This window comes from Pseudophryne corroboree, chromosome 11 (genome assembly GCF_028390025.1).
Source record: "Pseudophryne corroboree isolate aPseCor3 chromosome 11, aPseCor3.hap2, whole genome shotgun sequence".
Classification (NCBI taxonomy): Eukaryota; Metazoa; Chordata; class Amphibia; order Anura; family Myobatrachidae; genus Pseudophryne; species Pseudophryne corroboree.
Genome location: NC_086454.1, coordinates 249263817 through 249269816, shown reverse-complemented (window position 1 = coordinate 249269816; position 6000 = coordinate 249263817). Strand labels below are relative to the sequence as shown.

At 43.9% G+C, this 6000-nt stretch overlaps 1 non-coding gene across 1 annotated transcript; it reads left to right on the top strand.

The window, feature by feature from the left end:
* The first annotated feature begins 1305 nt into the window (after positions 1 to 1305).
* TRNAD-GUC (transfer RNA aspartic acid (anticodon GUC)) lies at positions 1306 to 1377 on the top strand. Its single transcript has one exon. It is a non-coding gene; the product is annotated as a tRNA-Asp (tRNA).
* Positions 1378 to 6000: the final 4623 nt, after the last annotated feature.

Genomic DNA, 6000 nt, shown 5'->3' with positions numbered 1-6000 from the left:
GAGACAGCTATGTAGTGGACAAGTCTCTTGTGAGCTAAACCTGATTATGACATCACATCAATGAAGCAAAGCTGAAACTATTGTATGCCTACAGAGTATAGACTGAGAGAGAAGTGTCTTTTCCTATGGATTGCAGGCTAAAATGGACTTGCATCCCCTACTTTCAAAGGGAGTAACTGTATAGTAAGTGAGATAGATAGACCGATATCATGTAAGCTTCCTGGCCATGACCGACCAGTAGAGGATAACAGAAAAAGGTTTTTAATTGAAATAACTATCTTTTTTGCAAAGTTGTATTGTAGTCTTTGTTTCAGCTGAGACAAAAATAAATCTTTTTATCTGCTTCTTATTTAGGGTTTTATGTTAGCTTGATAACATGTAGCACATAATCTCTGTGGCCAATGACACAGACGCATCTCGAGACCTCACCCTGACATGTTTTTGGGTGTATTTTCAGCTCCAATTTTGCCTGCAGATTCACCAAGTTAGTCCTCGTTAGTATAGTGGTGAGTATCCCCGCCTGTCACGCGGGAGACCGGGTTCGATTCCCCGACGGGGAGAACATTGCAAGTTTTTATCAGGTTCAGAGATTCGTTGCTCAAGGTTATGGAGAATCAAAGTCCGAATCCAATTGTAGCGTGAAAAATATACCACTTGATTTTGAGAGCATAAGAAAGAACCAGAAACACCAATTGCATAGCCTCGTTTTTAGTTTGGGTGTCACCCCTTGCTTTTATCTAGCATGGCATGTACTGTTTTTGTGCATTACAATATTTGCATATCATCCTCTTAAAATTGGCTCACGCTGTAACACAGGAGACAGCTATGTAGTGGACAAGTCTCTTGTGAGCTAAACCTGATTATGACATCACATCAATGAAGCAAAGCTGAAACTATTGTATGCCTACAGAGTATAGACTGAGAGAGAAGTGTCTTTTCCTATGGATTGCAGGCTAAAATGGACTTGCATCCCCTTCTTTCAAAGGGAGTAACTGTATAGTAAGTGAGATAGATAGACCGATATCATGTAAGCTTCCTGGCCATGACCGACCAGTAGAGGATAACAGAAAAAGGTTTTTAATTGAAATAACTATCTTTTTTGCAAAGTTGTATTGTAGTCTTTGTTTCAGCTGCGACAAAAATAAATCTTTTTATCTGCTTCTTGTTTAGGGTTTTATGTTAGCTTGATAACATGTAGCACATAATCTCTTTGGCCAATGACACAGACGCATCTCGAGACCTCACCCTGACATGTTTTTGGGTGTATTTTCAGCTCCAATTTTGCATGCAGATTCACCAAGTTAGTCCTCGTTAGTATAGTGGTGAGTATCCCCGCCTGTCACGCGGGAGACCGGGGTTCGATTCCCCGACGGGGAGAACATTGCAAGTTTTTATCAGGTTCAGAGATTCGTTGCTCAAGGTTATGGAGAATCAAAGTCCGAATCCAATTGTAGCGTGAAAAATATACCACTTGATTTTGAGAGCATAAGAAAGAACCAGAAACACCAATTGCATAGCCTCGTTTTTAGTTTGGGTGTCACCCCTTGCTTTTATCTAGCATGGCATGTACTGTTTTTGTGCATTACAATATTTGCATATCATCCTCTTAAAATTGGCTCACGCTGTAACACAGGAGACAGCTATGTAGTGGACAAGTCTCTTGTGAGCTAAACCTGATTATGACATCACATCAATGAAGCAAAGCTGATACTATTGTATGCCTACAGAGTATAGACTGAGAGAGAAGTGTCTTTTCCTATGAATTGCAGGCTAAAATGGACTTGCATCCCCTACTTTCAAAGGGAGTAACTATATAGTAAGTGAGATAGGTAGACCGATATCATGTAAGCTTCCTGGCCATTACCGACCAGTAGAGGATAACAGAAAAAGGTTTTTAATTGAAATGACTATCTTTTTTGCAAAGTGGTATTGTAGTCTTTGTTTCAGCTGAGACAAAAATAAATCTTTTTATCTGCTTCTTATTTAGGGTTTTATGTTAGCTTGATAACATGTAGCACATAATCTCTGTGGCCAATGACACAGACGCATCTCGAGACCTCACCCTGACATGTTTTTGGGTGTATTTTCAGCTCCAATTTTGCCTGCAGATTCACCAAGTTAGTCCTCGTTAGTATAGTGGTGAGTATCCCCGCCTGTCACGCGGGAGACCGGGTTCGATTCCCCGACGGGGAGAACATTGCAAGTTTTTATCAGGTTCAGAGATTCGTTGCTCAAGGTTATGGAGAATCAAAGTCCGAATCCAATTGTAGCGTGAAAAATATACCACTTGATTTTGAGAGCATAAGAAAGAACCAGAAACACCAATTGCATAGCCTCGTTTTTAGTTTGGGTGTCACCCCTTGCTTTTATCTAGCATGGCATGTTCTGTTTTTGTGCATTACAATATTTGCATATCATCCTCTTAAAATTGGCTCACGCTGTAACACAGGAGACAGCTATGTAGTGGACAAGTCTCTTGTGAGCTACAGATGTAGCCACCTTTATCTTGACTGTTTCTCCGCCGAGACGGGCGTTTAGTCACGCTAATGCGATAGCTGAGTTTCATCACAGGCAGGCGCGTTGAGGCGATCTAGATACTCATCATGCATTACACATCTCCACCACTGTGTCGCTAATGCTCCACTAATCCAGTACTTTCGATCGTACAGTATAGCGGCGGATTGATCTACAGCTCTGGCAATACTGTAGGCGTAACGGGAGGCGGTGGAAAAAGTATGGAGTACTGTACAGTATGTGTATGGAGACGCAACTACAGTAATTGTGTAAAAGGAAGAATGTACAGTACAATGTATAAACACCGTGCTTTTAAAATATATGAGCGTCTGAGTTCGCTAATGCATAATGGGAATGGAGGGCTAGCCGGAGGCGGAGGAAAACACCGTGCTTTACAAATGCGAGCGTCCGAGTCCTCTAAGGCATAAACCAACAGCAATGGGGCGGGGGCCGGCCGCTGTTTCCAGTACTTTCACACATGAAATTGGAAATCTCTCATGAGGCGTCGTGGGCTAGGGGTGAAGGCTCCCACCTCCCTCGCTGGGGGTCCAGGGTTCGAGACCTGATGTGCTTTCTTTCTTTTTTTTTTTTTTTTTTCTGTAATAATGCACTGTATTCTTTTATTTACACTGTAAGACAGTCAATGGAAGGATGCACACAGATTTCACATAAATCAAAGTACATCTGCAGGAGCGATTCTTTACGCTAAATGCACCTAAACAGCGGGAATGAAATGAGTGTATTCTGACGCTACCAACTGAGCAAAACAGTACTGTAGATCTTCAGCGTTTGTGTATTGCACAGGACCTGAATTTCCTCCCTGTGCAGGCCCCCAGGGGGGAAGGGTGATGGGGGTAGGGGGGAGACGATGGAAAATACTGTGCCTTTGAAATGCAATTACATGAGCGTCCGAGTACACTACGGCATACTGTAAACCAACACCAATGGGAAGGAAGTGCCAACCTTATTTTTAATGTGTTCCCGTGACATTCACTTTAAAAAAAAAAAATTTCTCTCCAATACAGTACATCCAATGGAAGGATGCACACAGGTTTCACATACTGTACAGTAAATCAAAGTACATCTGCAGGAGCGATTCTTTACGCTAAATGCAACCTACAGTACAGTACTGTAAGTGAGCAAAACAGTACTACAGTGGGCGTTTGTGTATTGCACATGACCAGCATTTGCATTCCCTCCCTGTCTACTGCATGATCTGTGCAGGCTCCCATGGGGGAAGGGCAGCAGGCTAGCCGGAGGCGGAGGAAAACACCGTGCTTTACAAATGCGAGCGTCCGAGTCCTCTAAGGCATAAACCAACAGCAATGGGGCGGGGGCCGGCCGCTGTTTGCAGTACTTTCACACATGAAATTGGAAATCTCTCATGAGGCGTCGTGGGCTAGGGGTGAAGGCTTCCACCTCCCTCGCTGGGGGTCCAGGGTTCGAGACCTGATGTGCTTTCTTTCTTTTTTTTTTTTTTTTTTCTGTAATAATGCACTGTATTCTTTTATTTACACTGTAAGACAGTCAATGGAAGGATGCACACAGATTTCACATAAATCAAAGTACATCTGCAGGAGCGATTCTTTACGCTAAATGCACCTAAACAGCGGGAATGAAATGAGTGTATTCTGACGCTACCAACTGAGCAAAACAGTACTGTAGATCTTCAGCGTTTGTGTATTGCACAGGACCTGAATTTCCTCCCTGTGCAGGCCCCCAGGGGGGAAGGGTGATGGGGGTAGGGGGGAGACGATGGAAAATACTGTGCCTTTGAAATGCAATTACATGAGCGTCCGAGTACACTACGGCATACTGTAAACCAACACCAATGGGAAGGAAGTGCCAACCTTATTTTTAATGTGTTCCCGTGACATTCACTTTAAAAAAAAAAAATTTCTCTCCAATACAGTACATCCAATGGAAGGATGCACACAGGTTTCACATACTGTACAGTAAATCAAAGTACATCTGCAGGAGCGATTCTTTACGCTAAATGCAACCTACAGTACAGTACTGTAAGTGAGCAAAACAGTACTACAGTGGGCGTTTGTGTATTGCACATAACCAGCATTTGCATTCCCTCCCTGTCTACTGCATGATCTGTGCAGGCTCCCATGGGGGAAGGGCAGCAGGCTAGCCGGAGGCGGAGGAAAACACCGTGCTTTACAAATGCGAGCGTCCGAGTCCTCTAAGGCATAAACCAACAGCAATGGGGCGGGGGCCGGCCGCTGTTTGCAGTACTTTCACACATGAAATTGGAAATCTCTCATGAGGCGTCGTGGGCTAGGGGTGAAGGCTCCCACCTCCCTCGCTGGGGGTCCAGGGTTCGAGACCTGATGTGCTTTCTTTCTTTTTTTTTTTTTTTTTCTGTAATAATGCACTGTATTCTTTTATTTACACTGTAAGACAGTCAATGGAAGGATGCACACAGATTTCACATAAATCAAAGTACATCTGCAGGAGCGATTCTTTACGCTAAATGCACCTAAACAGCGGGAATGAAATGAGTGTATTCTGACGCTACCAACTGAGCAAAACAGTACTGTAGATCTTCAGCGTTTGTGTATTGCACAGGACCTGAATTTCCTCCCTGTGCAGGCCCCCAGGGGGGAAGGGTGATGGGGGTAGGGGGGAGACGATGGAAAATACTGTGCCTTTGAAATGCAATTACATGAGCGTCCGAGTACACTACGGCATACTGTAAACCAACACCAATGGGAAGGAAGTGCCAACCTTATTTTTAATGTGTTCCCGTGACATTCACTTTAAAAAAAAAAAATTTCTCTCCAATACAGTACATCCAATGGAAGGATGCACACAGGTTTCACATACTGTACAGTAAATCAAAGTACATCTGCAGGAGCGATTCTTTACGCTAAATGCAACCTACAGTACAGTACTGTAAGTGAGCAAAACAGTACTACAGTGGGCGTTTGTGTATTGCACATGACCAGCATTTGCATTCCCTCCCTGTCTACTGCATGATCTGTGCAGGCTCCCATGGGGGAAGGGCAGCAGGCTAGCCGGAGGCGGAGGAAAACACCGTGCTTTACAAATGCGAGCGTCCGAGTCCTCTAAGGCATAAACCAACAGCAATGGGGCGGGGGCCGGCCGCTGTTTGCAGTACTTTCACACATGAAATTGGAAATCTCTCATGAGGCGTCGTGGGCTAGGGGTGAAGGCTCCCACCTCCCTCGCTGGGGGTCCAGGGTTCGAGACCTGATGTGCTTTCTTTCTTTTTTTTTTTTTTTTTTTCTGTAATAATGCACTGTATTCTTTTATTTACACTGTAAGACAGTCAATGGAAGGATGCACACAGATTTCACATAAATCAAAGTACATCTGCAGGAGCGATTCTTTACGCTAAATGCACCTAAACAGCGGGAATGAAATGAGTGTATTCTGACGCTACCAACTGAGCAAAACAGTACTGTAGATCTTCAGCGTTTGTGTATTGCACAGGACCTGAATTTCCTCCCTGTG